General features: G+C 33.9%; 1 long non-coding RNA gene across 1 annotated transcript in view; it reads left to right on the top strand.

Moving 5' to 3' along the window:
- LOC126809787 (uncharacterized) overlaps nucleotides 1–20,516 on the top strand; it is a 98,257-nt gene that overhangs the window by 52,672 nt on the left and 25,069 nt on the right. The window contains exon 2 of the long non-coding RNA XR_007674950.2: nucleotides 996–1,105. This is a non-coding gene — a long non-coding RNA (uncharacterized LOC126809787). The remainder of the gene's footprint in view (nucleotides 1–995; nucleotides 1,106–20,516) is intronic.

Genomic DNA, 20,516 nt, shown 5'->3' with positions numbered 1-20,516 from the left:
GATCAATCGTCATAGAAGCCATCAATCGAGATCGCGAGCCTAATTTGTCCGGGAAGATTAAGCTGTCGATGAATTTTACAGTTAAAAGCATTTCAATGTCGCACAGCAAATGGTTTCAGATTTGAACTAAACGTAGACAAAAGTCACCTTAGTGTAACTGTTTAATGGAGATTTATTTGAATTTTATTAAAATTATTTTTTTGTTTCGGGAGGAAATTGTGTGACATTGAATAAATACTTTTAATTGAAATGAATAAGTTTTAAATGAAAAGCTAACTGTCTTATCATGATTCCCTCTTCTCTTTTGAATGGATAGAGAATTTATTCTCCAATTCTCAAGGTAACCAAGTTGTTAAATGAACAATTATTCCTGGAATTCTGCGATTGATAATTTCCATATTGTTTAGGTGATAAATGATCAGATGGGGTCGTAAAAAATGTGACTTTTTTTTCCTTTCTTATATTTTATTTGATGTACTACAATTGACAATGCTGCATTGATCTTTTGATCAATGACATTAATCGCAGACTAAAAATGATTGCTATTCTAAATCCAAATCTAATTTGTTGTCAATTGTTTGATGTCAGTGAGAACTGCACGTCTGAATGCAATAAAGTATTTAAGTTTCTGGAAGGATTGAAAGTCACTATATACTTGTATGTTAAGAGTGGTTTTAAATTTGTTGTTGAATTATAATGCAGATCATTTTCTATAGCGCTGACCATTCAGGCAGTTTGACTGCTCAGTGGGGCTTTACAATAACAATAAAAAAAAATAAATAAATAAAAAAGTATGATGAAAGTAAAAGAAGCCATGGGAGGAAACTGAAAGACCTGGAAAAACCCCGCTTGGGATGGGATAAAAAAAACTGAGATCCTATGTACACGTTGGCATGCTCGTAAAAGAACCTTCCAGGCAGAATTTCCTTGATAGCGTATCCCTGTCGACATTAGCATCTATATATTTTTTTAATTGTCTTGCATTATTATTTCAGGTTGAATCAACAAGTGCTTTAACTATTTGTGGATTTTCTCTCTTATATTGTGTTGCTATGGAATCTTACTGTGTGTTTAAATGGAATATTTACAATTCAAGAACCTGAAGGTAAGACGATGTACAAGTAATCTTATAATTACTACAACTACTGTTGACTCAGTAAGCCAAAATATCAACTAATATTCTGCTTAATAATTTAAAATAAGAATTTGATTGAATAGAGCTTGACCTAATCAAAAAGACAGACCAGGTCAAACTTTTGTTTTGTCCTAAATCAGAGAGTTTTAACTCCTTTAAAGATGCTTTATGTAAGATTTAGATAAAGAGTTGGAAGTTCTTGCTATAATAGTTCAAAAATAGATAATCCATATTGAAAATTTCATTCAAATTACTTTATTCTGAGCAAAGGTATCACTGTTTGAAGTTTTGACAAGATATGACATAGATTATTTATTATCGTAGCAACAGTACTTGTTAATTGAGACTTAGCCTCGATTCACCATTTTTAAATTAAATGGTGTTTCAATCTGTTTAAATCTCTGCCATCTGATTATCTAGAGAGTTGATTATACATGTAGGCTTTTCATGTGAATAGATGTCTATATAATAATTTATGTAACATTTGAAGCCAAAATAAAGACCTGCAAAGGTCAGATTTAGCTCTTACATAATGCATCTTTCAGTAGAAGTGTGCATTCGGATTGGAGTGACCTACTTGATCTAAATTGAATGACAAAAGTCTGAAACTTAACAGATTATATTCACATATTTTGACTGATAGGCGAATTCTACAGTCGGTCAATTTCACAGGCTATAGTAAAGCCTGACAAATATGAACGAAACAGAAGCCTAGGTAGAGCTGTATAATCTTAGGTTATAGGTTTGATTCCCAACAGGAGCTTTGTGTCCCATATCATATCACATATGTGACTAACTGAAAATTACTGATACCATGAAATGATCTAGTTTGTGTTGAGAGGAAATTAAATCCCCTGTCTCTCCCTCCCTATTTCATACTAGTGTTATTTAGCAATTGTATTGATATGCCCACAAAGAAAACTGTAGAGAAAAATTAGTGGTTAACCTTCAAATTAATAATTAAACAGGTTTTGTCAATGGCTAATTATCTAATTTAAACAGCAGTTCGAAACTCACCTCGGGCAACAAGACATGAAATAGAATCTGGTAAATAATTTATTAGTATAGAAAAAAAAACTTGCTAGTATTTGAAATTTTGAATTGTGTGCCAGTCATGTATTACAAATATCAATAAAAACACTGAAAAAAGACAATTCTGTGCCAGATCGAATTCCAACTTTCAAGGATTCTTTTATGTGTGCACGGTTCCGTGAAAGGCTGTCAGTCTGGTACCACTGACAAGGGGAAACCCAAAAAAAGAAACTATCTTAGCCAATACCAAAATCAAAACTGGGCCAACGCTTTACTCACTGAGCAAACACCTTACTTGGGCCAACTTGGCTTTCCAGTTCCTTTTGGACGTCAGTTAGCCAACCCTGAACAGAAAATCAGACTGAAAGACAAACATCGGCTGAAGGAGATATTCCATGCCCAATCAAGCAAGCGTGAACTCTTTATCAGAACAGATTTTCAGGGGATTTAGCACTATGACAAAAGCAAGAAACTGTAAGGAAATATTGGTTGTGAACATTCTTTAAATATTGGTCAATCAACTTTTACCTAAGGGATATACCTCATCTGTATATTGTTCAATGATATCTGAAAAAAAAATCTTCTTCAACATTAAAAATCTCAAATGTGCCATTTGAAACACTTTTGATACCACAATATAATTTTTTTTATTATCAAATTATGACCTTTGACCTTTTGGTTGGTCAAACACACAATGGCCCATAGCCTATCCGTATGACTTCAGCTTAAGTACATTGAAGAGCGATGCACGATTTTCTATCATCATTTACGTTAATGGCCTCCATTATCATTAAAGATTAACTTTTCTAGACAACTTTTGATTTTAATCGCTGGAGAATGTATCACATGCAACACTGTCCAACTTGATTTTCATTAAATAATAAACGTGTTATCATCGTTCATGCCATGCTGCCCTCCTCGCTGTAATTATCTTCTTTATTACGGCCATTGTGTGAACTAACTTAGCTTAGAAGGTTTTACACACTAGTTGGCCATGTCATGGTGTCTCATGATAATATTATCCCCCCACTATAGATTAAATATTGACGTCGCTTCAAATGAGTTTTTTTTACTAATATTTTCAGTAAACATAAAACTGTTTATAATAGTTAGTATTATGTTGTTATGGACCATCTCCGTGGTTGGTTCGTTTTTATCTATAATACGAACACTCTCGCTGCAATATGTGTAAATCGAGATTATTCACTGACCTTTTTATTCAGGAGAATTATTGCATCGAGGCATCTGCCCATCTCAACATCGTCAAAGCGGAATTAATTTTCTTGGTATCACACAATGCCAAGACAACTCAGTTGAGAGGAAGTAATTTGTACCTTTATTAATCCTTCACATAATGACATGTTTTTTTTGTCTGAAGTTATCAATAAAAGTTTTTATGTCAGTAAATTGTGTATTATTTGTTTTTATGAGATAAGACAGGGAGAGAAAAAATTACAGTTTATCGTCCACTCAACAGTACTAAAAAAATGGCCTGTATTGTAAGGATATTGAAATTGGCTTTGTCGTCTGTCCTTCCGTCCATATCTCATAAACCGTTCAAGATATCTTTATTAAGTTTTGCACACACATCAGTTTATTACATTAATTGTTTCTTTGGTAGTGAGAAATTTCCCAGGTTTTAATAATTTAGATTGCTATCCTCCTTGTCTTTGGTGCAGGAAGGAGGGCCTGGCAAAGAAATAGTGTGTAATTGTTCTGATAGGACGAGGTCGTCACATGTATATATTGGCTTGCATGTAAAAGAAGCCTTGGCTGTTGAAATACAAAATATAAGAGCAGGCCCTAATACATGAATGGATCTGCCTTCTTAGATAAATTTATCTTAAGATATAACAGGTTCAGACCATTGTGTATTTTAAAAAAAATAATCTGTTTCAAATCTAATACAAAACAAAAGAAAAGGGAAAAGGAAAGAAATCAGAATGCATACAATCTGATCATTTGTCAAATTTCCGAAAACTGACAGATTAGAATCCGTTCCTTGAAGATATTGTGATTATCTGTATTCCTGTTTCCTTTCACTTGATTTAATAAACACAGAACAAAATATCCCTCGAGAGTTACTTTCTCTTGTTTAATAGGTCACCATCAAGATTGATTTTAACAGTAATTGACATATTAGAATAGCATGAACTTTCAGATATCTTAAAGTAGAATGAGAGAGAAATGTTCACCATATTAGAATATACATGTACACTAATGAACCATACACACTCATCCCCCTGAAATATTGGCATCTCACTCTCAAACAGAAGTATCTGCCCATTCTGAAATTCAAAATCAAGAATCTTGAACAAAATATACCTTTAAAAGTCATCATGTCTAAGCGCCAATAAAGAGAGAGAGAGAAATGGGGTTTAGCGTCCACTCGACACAAACTAGGTTATTTCGGGACTAACATATGGTTTAATTTTATTTCAATAATTCGCTTGCGCGTAGGGGTCTTTAGCAGTGGGAGGAAACCGGAGGACCCGGAGAAAACCTACGAGGTTGGACAGGCGACCCTACTCCTTGTCACGTACAACCAGGGATCCGAAACCACGCCAGTTGACTCAATGACATTGAAATCATTGAAATGGTATTAAACCCAACGTCAGTCCAGGAATGAAGTTCTTATTTTCTTTACTCTCTCCATGATGAATGCAGCTCCTAAATCATTATCATCTCGATTACTGCGATTTCAGAAACCAGAAAAATATTGGCCCACCTAATCCCAACTCATTGTTATCTGCCTGTTTTGAAAATCAGAAATAAATTTTGACCAATTAATTCACATTCTCCCCTGAAGGGACATGATGAACGCTAGACGACTTCACATGCTACAAAGGAATATCAAACATGTTACATCTTTCACAATCGGGACCAAAGTTTACATTTAACCTCGTCAATATTTTCATGTTGAATATTGCTCAATCTGCGATAAAATACTCATAAGATGTGAAATCCATTTAGGCTTTGATGGGTCACGGAGGCCAAGAGGGTTTTTTTTGCCCACACTCCATTATTTACAGACGATAAAAAGTATAGTGCTTATAATTCGATGAAGGATATTGATATTGTTAATATTGATATTTTCTGTTGGGTAAAAACAAGAATTAGGAAGATGTATATTAAAATTATTAAAGATTCACCACAGCATTTGTCTGTTTACCAATGATAAAAAAGCTAGTTAGATGTCGATGGATATTGATATTTTCCGGGAACACATATTACGAAGAAGTTTATTAAAATGATTAAAGATTAAGTTATCGATTCCGGCAATTACTAAAATTGATTGACAATAAATATGAATTGATAGCCTTCAAATGACGGATTTAATTTAAGGCTCATCATGCCAGACTGGCTTGAATTAAATATCCATGTAAATTCATTGCTGTTAAAAAGTTACTCGCGGATTAAAGAAATATTCGTAAATTTTATGAGGTAATCGATAACTTTATAGGTTATTAAGCAATGATTTGATTGGATGATTAGCTGTATTTGTGAACCTGTTTGCATAAATAACCTTAATGGGATTGTGGAACCAACTTTTAACTCAGAATTGATTTACAATTTAATCGTTCATAAAATCTGAAAGATGAATGGGGGGGAATTTCTTATGTAGAATTTGTACCATTAGAAAGTATGTTATAAGTGTACATGTATTGTAGACTGGCACTGATGCTGGAATTTTTCTGGGCAGTGTAGCACTAGGAGAGGGAATAACTAAGAAAAGGCATATTTTCTGTATGGTGACCTTTTATTAAGACCCTTTAAAGTACAAGAGTCCGGGTGGCTCATGAACAGTGAGTATAAGACATGGCTCACTAACCTATTCTGGTGTTGGCTGGCATGTTTAAGGTCTGTGGAAATTAAAATAAGATTAGGTCATAGTGCTGCAATCCACGCAAAATTTCCCTCATGATGGTGTTGAAAAGTAAGATGTTGAATCCCAGAGTAGGTAAATGTAGATGCACCACTACCCATTGTTCTCATATTATGTAACCATAGAAATTTAATAAAAGTATTTTGAGTCTCCTTTAGTTAATCCTTTAGAACATGGACTACCCAAAACTGCCAGAGCAGTCTCAAAAATGATCTAAAAACCCATTATATAAAATATCACTTGTACCAATTCGTGTTAAAGGAGTAAACTCCATTCCATTCGTTTTCTTTATTTCAATCACATATTATGATATGGTCAATTATTTTTATAGTCTTTGTGAATTAAATACTTTGAGGCACTGTAATTCAACTTGTACTAGTTCCTCTACAGACCATCATCATTCAATTAATATAAGGGGGTTAGAAAATCATAAACCTTCAGCTGTAACGCCAAGCTGTCTTGTCGACCAGTTGACTTTTATAGTAATAGTGTGTACTAATATCTTGTCCTAGGAGACCACAGTCGATCAATAGATCTTCTCACGACTGTAAAAACAGATAACATTTTATTAATTCAATAAAAACATGACATTATAAGCTGGTCTTCATCAGTTGATGAATAATTAATGATCTTTTGTTTTGGGTTATTGAAATAGTTTTAGTCAAGAAATGTTTCTGTACAATCTAAGAACTGCGTTATTTTAAAATCAACAGTTATAATTATGTCAACATTTAAGATTAATGTCTTGTTCAGGTTAATAGAATGATTTTATATTGAAAAATCTATGTTCAAAGAAAGAGCACTTGAACTGAAGTTACTGTGATTGTCTTCCTGTAAAATCAACTAGGAATGGAATTCAGTGTCTCATCAAAATTCCTGTGTGTAGAATTGTTTGGCCTTGCTTTTCCGTCCCATCTGAACTACCTGGCACATGTTCCTTGTCAGGGACATTGTACTTGAGAGGCGGGATCAAGGATTGACAGGATTTGAACTCAGTCGATCAATAGATCTTCTTACAACTGTAAAAACAGATATCATTTTATTAATTCAATAAAAACATGACATTATAAGCTGGTCTTCATCAGTTGATGAATAATTAATGATCTTTTGTTTTGGGTTATTGAAATAGTTTTAGTCAAGAAATGTTTCAGTACAATCTAAGAACTGCGTTATTTTAAAATCAACAGTTATAATTATGTCAACATTTAAGATTAATGTCTTGTTCAGGTTAATAGAATGATTTTATATGGAAAAATCTATGTTCAAAGAAAGAGCACTTGAACTGAAGCTACTGTGATTGTCTTCCTGTAAAATCAACTAGGAATGGAATTCAGTGTCTCATCAAAATTCCTGTGTGTACAATTGTTTGGCCTTGCTTTTCCGTCCCATCTGAACTACCTGGCACATGTTCCTTGTCGGGGATATTGTACTTGAGAGGCGGGATCAAGGATTTACAGGATTTGAACTCATGACCTTCTAGACGAGAGTGTAGTTTCCCTATTATGGCCCCCTCTATTGAAGAAGATAAAACTCTTTAATTCAGGTCTCCTCCGTCTTTCAAAGACACCTGCATGCAAAAGAAATGTTAAAATAAAAAAATTAGCATACTGTAAAACATGAAATTATTGCGAGCATGAAATTATTGCGAAAATTGCGAGCGAGGCCCTCTCGCAATAATTTCAGGTTTGCAATAATTTCGTGAAAATTCGTTAAAATGTCGGCCATATTGAATTATCCCCCCTTCACAAGAAAGAGTCCCAATAAGTACCAATATTAACCTGGGGCGTAAAGGAAATAAAAATAAAGATTTTCACTATTCCCCCTGCCGTCGCGATTACAATTGCACTATTCACAATACCCCCAGCTTCTCTAATCAACTTGATATGTTTCGACACTTCGTTATCTAAATCTCCAAGTAGGAGTGGCGTACCACAGTTCTCATTTTCAATAACGGTTATTTCTCTGTCGGTCATTCGAAATGCAGCTAGATATTTTCGTTTCATTGCCCGAACTGTACTTTCCCCTAAATTTAAATCTTGAGAAAACTTTCTTGCGGCCTTGGAATTTCCATATTCTGTCGCATATTTTGCCCGCAATTCAGATGTATACATATTGTTTTCGGCCTTCCGTTTAACACCGCGTTTAGTTATTGAATCTTTCTATGATTTAGTCGGAGTTAACACTTCAACAATCTCACTATTTGCGGCAGTAATATTGTCACGCTCCTCAACAGTGCTTGTATTATCAGGATTTGGCAAGCCGAGAATTTCCTCAGTAAAACAATTCACATTTCGTTTCGTTTTAGTTACAAATTTAAACATCGCCATTTTGAAAGTAATAAAAATGTCGCATGCCATGTGTTTTATAGTCGTTCGTCAGCTTGGAGTTAATCAAGGGATTTAATTTAACAATAATTATTTAAAAATTGAGTTTGATAACAGGTATTTAATTTTCTTTGATCTGTTGAATACAGGCTCAAAGCCATAATCCTCAATAGTTGTTTATTTACTGTTACTAATGACCACCAATCAACCAATGTTTTGAAGAGCTGACTGTTGTTTATTTACTGTTACTAATGATCACCAATTAACCAATGTTTTGAAGAGCCGACTGTCACCTCAAAATTAACAATTTACCACATTTTGTAGACAAATTTACTAAAAAAAATTATTTAAATTCGCAATAATTTCATGTCGCAATAATTTTTTCCCCACTATAGAAATTTGCAATAATTTCATGTCGCAATTATGTTTCACCACCCCAACTCGCAATAATTTCATGTCGCAATAATTTCATGTTTTACAGTATTATGTAAGTTGTGACATCCCCTGGTTCACTTGGATGGGATGCAAGATCATGGTCTACATGTACATGTGTGCAAGGGCGTGGATTTGTCATAACTTTTGGGGGGGACGGACGAACCCTGGAACCTGGAACATTTCATTACCAAATGAAATAAATAATTACGAACAGTTTACTGTACCAGTGTTATTTCGATGAAGGCTGTAACTAGGGGTAACATGATGACATTATGGAAAAATTGACTACCTACATCAAAGCTGCACAAACATTAATTGTTCATGAAGTTAAGTGAATCGTCCAAAGACGTTCATTTGATGACATGAGGGGTGTCATTATGCACCGCACACGCCATCAAGTGGTTCAGTCGGTTTTGCTTCATGGAGTCGCGCAGCCAACTTTTGATATGGCTCACAGTGCTGAAGGATCGCTCGGCTGAGCAGGAACTAGCAGGGTTCAGCAGCGTGAGACGGAGAAGAGCTTTGACAGAAGGGAATATCTGCCTCACTGAGGAACGCTTCATGCACAAGTGAAATAGATTTGGCCGAAAACTGGCGCTTGAAGAATGGCAATTCTTGTTCCAAGCCCCGATTCAGTTCCAGATACGTAGAAACAATTTCACCATCATGTGGATATAAACCTGAAAATCTGTCCTGTCGATCAAAATCATGGGGGGGGGGAGACAGAGACCTATTCGCCCCCCCCCTCCGATTCTAAGAGGGGGACACGTCCCCCCCGTCCCCCCTAAATCCACGCCCATGCATATGTGCACATTGGCATGCACATTAAGCGAACCGTTGACAATCGGAATTCAAAGAAAAACCACTCTTCAAGCAAAGTTCTCCTCCTTACATGTGACCATTGTTAATAAAATTAACCATTTATTAGTCTCAAAGTTACTGAAGTAGTATATTTAGGAGACATTATCAACCATGCCTTTCCTTATATTAAATATATATTAACATGACTCAATTATACTGCTATACTTATCACTCAGTCTAAGTATACATTCCAATATTATCTCAATAAATATCACTGTATTCACTTTTTCTTTGTGGGAATCCATTGAACAGGGTTATATACTGATGGTGAATTAACCATTCCTCCTATTTTGACAATAAATACATGTACATTGCTTTTGGTGCCATATACAAACATAACAATCATTATTGGTAATACATTCTATGCCATATCTAATAATAATATTAGTGAAAGGCACTGCTCATAATGGACTATGAATTATTATTTGTTTTTATACTCTATATTCAATGAAAATATTTTTAAGCAGAAGTTTTCATTTTTACACATTAATAGAAAAAAATTAGAGTAAGAATATTACATCTTTTATTAGATATGAGGACATGTTTCGCTATGGACATGTTTTACAAACTCATATATATTTCTTTATATTCTTCTTCCTTGCATTGTACATGTTAAGCATGGAAATACAAATGTTAGTCTCAAAATGATCAACACCATGTCATTAAATTCCATCATTCTTGGAATATATGTTTATTTGCCAGGTGGAGTTTCTGATGGGTCAGGAAATAAAATAAATGTGACATTTGAGAGGACTATGTTATTAATTTACAAAATGGAGGAATACGTTAAGAAACATGCTTTTAATATAATATAAAGTGGATTTTATTGTTAATATCATAAGATGATGTGTCTTGTGGGACTTGGTTCATGTTCATCAAAATCTCTTCTGTTCAAACTTATTTTAGAGACCAGTAGGATGTTAAACCCCATTTCATTTTCATTATTTTAGAGACTTTTCATAGAATCGCACTATATAAGTCTGGTCATTATGGCTCAAAACAACATTATAGTGTAGCCATATATATACAGATATCAGGTAAGCAAAGTCTTGTGTAAATAAAAAATACCTTGGCTGTTGGCAATTGTAGACAGGAAATCTGCTGTCTGGGCAAAATTCTCCCAATTTTATTGTAAACATAGTGAAATGATGTGTTCCACCGGAGATGTTTGATGTTAAAAAACCTCTTCTATTCAAATATATATATATATATCAATATCAGGAAAATGAAGTCCTATGGGCCTTAATCACAAAATATTTTAAGAATGCTGTATTTTCATTGGCTAAGAGCTTAAGATTGTACATGTACCTGAATTTTAACCCTCAACCAATGGAAAGTCTGCATCGTAAAATATTATTTTGATTTAAGTTTTTATGGCAGTTGAAATTTGAAGGAGAGTAGGCAGAAACTCTACTGCCTGGATCAAATTCTTCCAGTTGTAACCACAGAAATAAATTTAACTTTATGTTAGTCTCAAAATGGCTTAGTAAAATCTCAACAATATTTTAAACCCCTCCTTACTATTTTCACTATGACATTGATCAGTAGATCAAATTTTCACATATAGATCATAAACTAAAATTTTCTTGCTTTGCTTTGTGAACAATTTAAAATAAACAGTTAGATGACCTAAAGTAGGAAGATAATCCTATTTTATTTCTGTTCAACTGAACTTTATTTTGTGTCATATTGTAATTTTTTTTATCCCACCATAACTTTTTCTTAAATATTTACAGAAACTCATTATTACTTATTACACCCTTTACATGAAAATACTGCTAACCTCCAACTCTGCCTCTGTCATTTGATTTAATAAAATCACTGCTTTTGATGGAGATATTACCGACTGATTGAAAAATGTTCACTTTTTCCACATTGTCAAAAAATAAGTTATGAGGTATGGAATAGATTCGTATTATTGATTTACACATGTAACCACTAGAAGTCAAGATTTATCCCTGGTCAGCATTGGATTAAACTCTTTATCAATGGGAATTACAAAAAGGAGCAGAAGGCTAAGATTTGCGAACTTGGTTTTATATTGGGTTGTCACAACTATCAACTTTTTGCTTACTTACAGATTATGCAATATTTAGAATGTTGTATCATCAATAGTAACCTTAAAAAAAATGTGACTTTGACACACTTGTTAGATATGTAGGTCTGGAAACATGTACCTGCAATTTTTGATTTTGTGTAGTAATGTATTTTAAAATTTGTCTTTTTTTCAGAACATTAAAATGTTCTGAAGAAAAGACAAATCTGTGCCTGACAAAGTTTGTCTCAATACTGAACTGTTTTGAAGTGATCACTAGTTTGGGGGTGGGGGGGTTAACATGGTTTTGCAGATCATTTAAGTTATATATGTAATCATTTAATTTATGTGTGATTCAGGAATCATGTCTATCACTTGGATTTATTCAAGTAAGAGCGCATGGATATCCATGTGGATTGTCGAATTTGGGGTCTAATCACTTGCAATACATGAAAATTGAAACTTTGTATTTCTGCCAAAAGTACCAGAGGGATTCATGTAGGTGTTTGTATGATTCGGGCATTCTTCAAAGCAGAGTTAACCGGTTTTATATATCTGGGCCAGATCCTTTAAGTGCATTTCTTTTAATTTACGAATCACTGGTGAGAATAACTGTCTTGCGTGATGACTTTTGTGGTTTTGGGATGTCAGAAGATCTGAGATGCATGTATATATATACCCAACTGCATAATATAAAGTTAAATTTGTATTGACGTGTGCGTCTCTTCTGGTAATATTTAGAAAGGAAATGGAAGTTGTATAATAGACGAACGAGTGATTCCAGTCTCAGTGGATTTATTCAATCTAAGATGGAGTCTGAAAGGGTATTATCCCCAAGATCATAATTATCGTATAGTGCTCAATTATAAAATATGACGAAGGTAATTAATAGTGAATTCTAATCCCAGCGGTTCATTTGGCATTCTGGCTTCTCAGCAGTTTCTTCACCAAATTTCCTTTATCATTATGATGGAATTTTTTTACTAAAACAATGCACTGATGGAGAAAACATTTTAATCTAAACATATAATAAATGCAAAGAAATCCAATCTTCTGTTATACAAATAATGTTCCTATCTTTGAATAAGAGTAATTTCTTCAACATTATATAACAGATACATTTTACAATACATTAATGGAGAAAACATTTTCTCTCTCTAAAAATCTAATTGGCAAAGAAATCAAATCTTATGTGGATTGTTTAGAATTCTCCATTTTCTGTTCTACAAATAATATTTCTATGTTTGCATAAGAGTAATTTCTTTAACATTACGATGGAGAAATTCTACTAAAACAATAAACAATTTACTGTAAAATATTACCAACGGCAAAGAAATCAAATCTTCTGTAGATTGGCCTAAAATTTCCAATTTCTATTATATGAATAATGTTATATGTTTGCATAAGAGCTAGTAATTTGAAGTTGACATAAAACTTTTCTTCAAATCAGGCGAAAATATTGGCCCATAAAAATTGGGTAAAGTAGCAAATATAAACTTCAATAAATTGTGGATCTTGGACAGATAAAAAAAGCCCCAACATTTCTTGAAAATGTGTAATAAATATAATTTCCTGTCATTTTAAGTATTTTGGATTACTATGGAAACCGTTTAATGGATTAAATGTTATTATTTCTTGAATGGACTAATATTTTTGTAACAGAACACAAAATTTACGTTAAATGGATGTCTTGGTATAGAAAATATTTAATGTAAAAGAAAAGATGAGGAGGATTTAATGTAAATGTAGAAAAATATGATGTTAAATTTCTTTGGCATTTTAAAAGTAAAGGAGTCAGAATTAATGTAAATTTTGAAAAGTATGAATTTATTTTTTTATTGGCATTTTAAAATTAAAGGAGACATCTCAGATATATTATATAAAACAGATTAATTGTGTGTAAAGGCCTCTTTAAAACGGCAATCTTAGTCACTTAATTTGTATAATCATCGATTTTTTTTCAAACGTTCATTAGTTTAGGTTGAAATACACAAAAATTTTACTTGTCATGTAAAATTTCAAATGAGAAGTGGTATTAAGTGCCTTAGGAAAAGTGTCATGGGGTTTATCTTACTTTCTATCACAGCGAACCTACAGCCTACTCTTATTTCAATTTCAAACTGGGGATCACGTGGCTAAGTGGGTAAGACGCTAGCTCGCTAGCCTGGAGGTCGGGTGTTCGATCCCTGCATCGGCCGAGAAAGTTCATCCAGATTTTCCGGCGTGGTTCTCCCTTGTCAGTGATGCAGGACGGAGGGGCTGACAAGGAAAGCTGTCTAGTCGTTCGGATGGGACGAAAAAACGAGGTCCTGTGTACACATTGGCATGCTCGTAAAAGATCCCTTGGCAGTTGGAATTCGATATAAGAGTAGGCCATAGCCCGGGCAAAATCTCCCTCATAGCACACTGTATGGCGTATGCCCGTCTTCATTAGCCCAAGTTAGGAGCAGAACAGTAGGACGTTAAACTCCATTTCATTTCATTTCAATTTCTAACTGTCTGGGTATCTTTGATGCCAGTGGTATACACAGCACCTCAGTTTTTTGTCCCATCAGAATTATTAGACACATTTCCTTGCCTCTGACATTAAGGATCCAGTATCTCATGGTTAGTGAGCCAGTGCTATAGTGAGTGCTATAGTGACTAAGCCACTGTGGCTCCTGTTCTAAAGAGTAACTGGAACAATAGATTAGACATTGATTAAATAAACCAAAGCTGTTGGGTAACAGATAGCCTCAGGGTCAAAGGTCACTACCAGTTGGGGAAGGCTACAACTGTTAAGGGTGTCATATGGATTATGGTAGTCAGAGGGTACTCCTAGTAGAGTTGTCAGTGGGTACTATGTACCAGTAAAGTTCTCAGAGGATACTAACAGTAGAGTTGTTAGAGTGTACTGACAGCCGAGTAAAGGCTTGTAGGGTTGTCATAGGCTACTACTAGAAGAGTTATAAGGTGAAAGGCCACTACCAGTAGAGTAAAGGCTTGTACATGTAGTATAGGGTTGTCATAGGCTACTTCCATTAGAGTTGTCAGAGGGTACTACTAGTAGAGTCATCATCAGGGGCTACAACCTGTAGAATTATCAACAAAGGTTACTACCAGTTAAGTTGTCAAAGGCTACTACCAGCTAAGTTTTCAGAGACTACTACCAATTAAGTTGTTAGAGGGTACTGGCAGCAGAGCAAAGGCCATTACCAGTAGAGTAAATGCCATAGGATAGTTCTGTGACATATCTGGGTATGCTCCTTTAATTAAACACCTTCCCTGAAGATGATGATTCAAAAACTGAGATGAATTAGGCTCTAATGTCTGAAACTTCCTGGCTAAATTTTATTTCTGACTGAAAAATATATTTTGTGGTTAAAAAAATACATTTGATTCTTTTTGAGCCAAAATAAATCACAGTAAATATGGTTATAACAAGCAAGCCATGTAATATTCCAAAGTTAAAATGTAATAAAAGAGAATGTTACTCTCATGTTAACAGTTTTTAAATTTGATAGAAACAGCAACATTTTTGTTTTCTATACACTTTGTGGTGATGTATTAGGATCTTATTTGACCAGAATTTCCATTAAAATTCTTTTAAGACTTTAATAACTTTTGGTGCATTAATTTGCACTTCTCGATAAAATATAAAATTGTCTTCTATAAAATGAAATAGAATTGATTATCAACATTTAGTTAAAAAAAAAAGAAATCTGAATATCATAAATAATCTTACAGCGCAGTGCATGTCTGTTGGAGAAGAAAAGTAGGATGTTAAACCCCATTTAATTTTGTTTCAGGACCACTCCTGTAACATTGATAAAGGGGGATTGCACCCAAAAGGTTTCTGGATTAAATTTTTATAGTCTTATTAAATTTGCAGCTGGAGGATTATTACCTGTATATTGTTTTTGGAGGATTATTTACATGTACATGTATGTCAGTGAGATTCGATCAATCTTGTGTGCACTACCTGGGATTCTTCCACCCATTTACTGTTTCTTCAGTGGTTAATTCATCCAATGCTCAGAGTTTAAGGTTTATTATAGCTTATGGTTGTTAAATCATGCTTCCCAAGAGATGTTTTTCATTGGTTGATCTGGCCATCAGCTGGTATATAACTTTTCCAATTACATAGAATTAGTCACATGGTATGGTAATCTGATTGGCTAATTCTATGTTTTAAACAATTGTTCCTCTGAGAATTTGTGGTTTTTATTACAGTTTAGTTCTTCATGTACAAATATTAAGTACTTAGTAATTTTAGGCTACAAATAAAATTCGTGGTATGAGAAAAGAGTTCTTTCTTTATCTTTAAAATGGGAGCCACTGTGTTTTGGTGAGAAAGAGTCAGACTCAACTAGGGTTCGATCCTGGTGTTGGCCGCGAAAGTTCCTCAGATTTTTTAGTCTGGTTTCCCATTGTCAATGGTGCATGACAGAGTCTTCTTCAAGTAACAGTAACTAGTTGCTCGAATGGGATGGAAATCTGACTTCCACCTGTATACTTGTTGGAGTGCAAGTAAAGAACCCATAAGAGTTGGAATTCAGGCAAAATGTCCCTCATATACTGTATATGTGGCATAAGTCACCCAAGAAACCAAACAATCAAATGCTATTCTTCTGTTGGAAACATTTGCCCTATTTATATTTTGTACATTGACAATACATGTTTGTATTTACCAAGTATATACATGTATATAAATCTGATGCTTCCTTGGCCCAATACTCCTACATGTATTATGAATTATTGCTTTGCGAAAATCAAACGATATTCTTATGGTGAGATCTTCAGAATTCAGCCCTAGTGAAAAGCATGGTGCTAGTTATAGGTGGCTATCACTAAGAATCAGACTTATTGGATTTTTGAATTGGTCTACTGTATGGATTTGGGACTTGAAGAATAAATATTTTTATAAAGTTCTCAATTAAATCCAATCCTTTGATGGAGAAATAATAGTAAAGAAAAGAAAAATATTGTTTCTCTTTAGCACATTATGTAGGAAAAGATTAAAAATTAATAATATTTATTTTAATGCGATAAAGTTCTTTTTTACTAAATGGCCTGAGGTTTGAAGATTTTTTATACTTGTTATTGTTATTTGATATGAATTCTAATAACAGTACTATTGTTATTGTGTTATTGTAAAATAGATAATGATAAACTAATTAGCATTCATATTTGGGGTGTGCAACAATATCTCCAAATATATTGATAATTATGCCACATTATTCAATATTCTGACAACTCTGCTGGTGGTTAGTGGCCTTTGACCCGAGTTTACTCAGTACCCAACAGCTTTGGTTTATGTAATCAATGTCTAGTCTATTACTCCAGTTACTCAATCGCTCTTTCATTAAAAGTACAGGATGGAGGAAAAACCTGAGTTCAAGTGTACATGCATGTTGGATCCATAAGGTCTTGAGAAGAAGAAGCCTATCCGATAATTACTACCAGAGTTATGGCCCTTGATCACATTGAAATATCTTGTGGACGCTCTAGAGGCTAAATTTAATATCTGATTGACTTCAAATTTATACACACTGTTTAAGGTCATGAGACGAAGAAGCCCAGTGATTTTCAATGATATTCGAGTATTACTACTGGAGTTATGTCCCTTGATCACTTTGAAAAATCTTGTGGACGCTCTAGAGGCTACAGTTAATATACGATTGACTTTAAATTTCTACACAGTGTTTAAGGTCATGAGACAAAGACGTCTATTGATTTTCAACGATTTCCGATTATTACTGCTAGAGTTATGGCCCTTGAACATTTTGATATATCTTATGGATCTACGGGGCTAAAGTTATTATCTGATTGACTTTAAATTTATACACAGTGTATAAAGTCATGAGACGACGAAGCCCAGTGATTTTCAATGATTTCTGATAATTACTACCAGAGTTATGACCCTTGATCACTTTGAAAAATCTTGTGGATGCGCTAGAGACCAAAGTTATCATCCAAATGAATTTAGTTTGATAAACAGAGTTTATGGTCTTGAGACGAACAAATATATTCATTTTCAATGAATTTTGATAACTGTACAGCTAAATTCATAATGTTAAATGTTTTGTATATTAAACTTTAGGATGGGGCAGAACTAAAACCCAAACAAATTCTAATGATTTTCTGATTATTACTTAATGTGTTGTTACTCTTAATCAGATTTTAGTATATTATCAATGTTTTATTACCGACAATAGAAACAATATGCAACAACTCTTGTTGACTGCTCGGACGACTTAGCTGCTGTGGGTGTATGTTTCGTTGTCTGGTAAGCTATCTTTATAGAGATCTAGTAATGTTGCACTTTTGTCATAAAACAAAAAAAAATAGTTTCCACTTTCCCCATGAAATATTTATGGCAACTGACCACAATTTACAGCTTTGCCTCAAATTTTCTTGTTAACTTTTTATATCGGCACCTAGGTGCTTGTCATTCCATAGGTATTGACAAGTTGCTGATGTCAAGTTTACCATGTCCTAGGTATATTGCAGAGATCTGACACTTTCAATATAATATTTAATAAACGCAGAAGTCACGATTTGGCATATTCGTAGGTTAAATGTATAATACATATTGACAAGCTGTCCATAAGGTGCAAATACTTTCTAAATTTCTTTAAAGTAGCAATATTCTTCAATTCTTTAGCTACAAAAATAATCTGAGGTTGTAGAGAGTTCAACATACTGCAAGTACCAGAGCTTATCCTCTTAAAAATAAAATTTCTAAATTAATATGCATATGCAACAATTATTATGATCAAAAGCTAAAGATTGGCAACAAATTATTCTGGCTTGTATAGGAATAGTGTCCCTTTAATATAAGGACAGAGTGCAAGCTGTTCTATGTATATGGTGATCTACACTATATTAGCTTTTAGTGGATTTTATGGCTAAACAACTTGTCAAATTTCACTATGATTTTCTTCTCCAGAGAGTCGTTTAACCCCGGTGGCATTTCTCTGAACATAAAAATCACCGGATCTCTGTTAAAGTTGTCATGTTTCCTAGAGACAACCAGATGTTTTAGGTAAATTAGTGGAAACATTGATTGTTATTGGCGACTTGTGAAGATGTAAAATATTAAGAGTAATGGTGGTTTCATGATTAGGGCGATGAAAAAATTGCAGTCAAAGACATTAATATTATCCTTTCAGCACAAACTTTAAAAGTTGCAAAGCTGAAAACAAGTACCATTCACATTCTAGATACATGTAGGTGCAGCAATAAAGTCTGGCAATTAGGAAAGGAATACTTAAGTTATTTTGAGACTAACATGTATTTTATACTTTCTATGTTTATGTGTGCAATGTGAGAGAGGAGTATATTTATGTGCATGCCAATGTGTACATAGGTGGCAGCTTAATCTCTACCAAGAGAAGTTAATTCAGTTGAAGAAAAACCATCAGAATTTCAAATCTAGTTCCAAATTGTCAGAAATCAGATGTCAATAAAAAGTTACGTTTTCTTGTATTGTATATTGCTGTCTGAGGAGAAGGCAGCACCCCATTGAAATTAAAAGTCACATGCAACAATATTTTGCATAGTTACTGCCCCTGTCACTGAAATGTGTGATATAGTTTTTTTTAACTTGCCGAGATTGTTTCATTGGCTAAATAGGAGGAACCCTATAGTAATTCAAGCTTACCCAGACTTATATGTTAATTGTAAAGCTTGAAAACCATTCTTCAAAATGCTACTGGTGGGTGTGTATTAGTTGATTAATTAGTTGCCTGGCAATCTTATATTTTTATTTTTAATGTTATACTATACAATATATGTAACATGCTTGGATATGAACTTGTCTTACTGACAAATCAAATTGTCTGCATCAGACTTAGTTTTCTGGTGAATTATGAGAATTTTAATACCCAATGTTAATCTCAAATTAACCCTGTATTATGAACATTTTTCCAAGTTTAAACACTCCCATGAATATGGGTACTACTGCATATCTGGCAAACAGTGGAGTATTTAGAATTATACCAAACCCTTAATTTATATTATTACAGTTCTTCAGATTTTAGACATTCTGAGAATGTGTGTAGGCTATATATATATACTGTATAAAAACTTGTAGGTGGTTATTAGTTTATTTAATAGCAGATGTTTTATTTTACACCTTGAGTTTATAAATACAGTACACTTCAAGGGGAAGTACTAAATTTCCCCGAGGTCCGACCTGGGCGGAAATGAAAAATCGCGGGCGTCAGTTAATCAATCCGCTCTGGCCACGCTCAAAATTCCGCTCTAAAATTCCTCCGCGAATTTAAATAAACCGCCGACCTCCGCGATTATTTTAAACCGCCGCCCACCGCGAAATTTTAACAAGTCGGACTTTCCATGCATGTACAGTCGGCACATCCATAGCTGATTTGAAATGGGTTTATTTATCGTGCGATTCCACGGCAGTGATATCGTAGTCGAATATCGGCATGCCAAAAGAAAGATTATTAATTTAACACGATTAGACACGCAGATTTTACTGGCTTATATTGAAAAGTAACAAAAATCAAACAGGCTTTTAAATAATAAAATAAACAGAATTATGGCTGTACCGTACATTACTTCATCAATATGTTCGACATTTTTAAGACTTGCATCGATCTTCTATTTCAAACTCATTCAAATTACGAAAATTTCAAAGTTTACACACATAGATGCTGGTCTTACCGTTAGCGAAAGTTTTGTCCATCGAAATAGCCATTTCCATTCGGACAAATATGTCACACAATGCATTTTAAATTGATAAATCACACCCGAACAAGTAATATATGCCTTCATGTCCTGTTTTCAAGCACACATAGCCAG

This window comes from Patella vulgata, chromosome 2 (assembly GCF_932274485.2).
Source record: "Patella vulgata chromosome 2, xgPatVulg1.2, whole genome shotgun sequence".
Lineage (NCBI taxonomy): Eukaryota > Metazoa > Mollusca > Gastropoda > Patellidae > Patella > Patella vulgata.
This window is presented reverse-complemented; position numbering and strand designations above follow the sequence as displayed.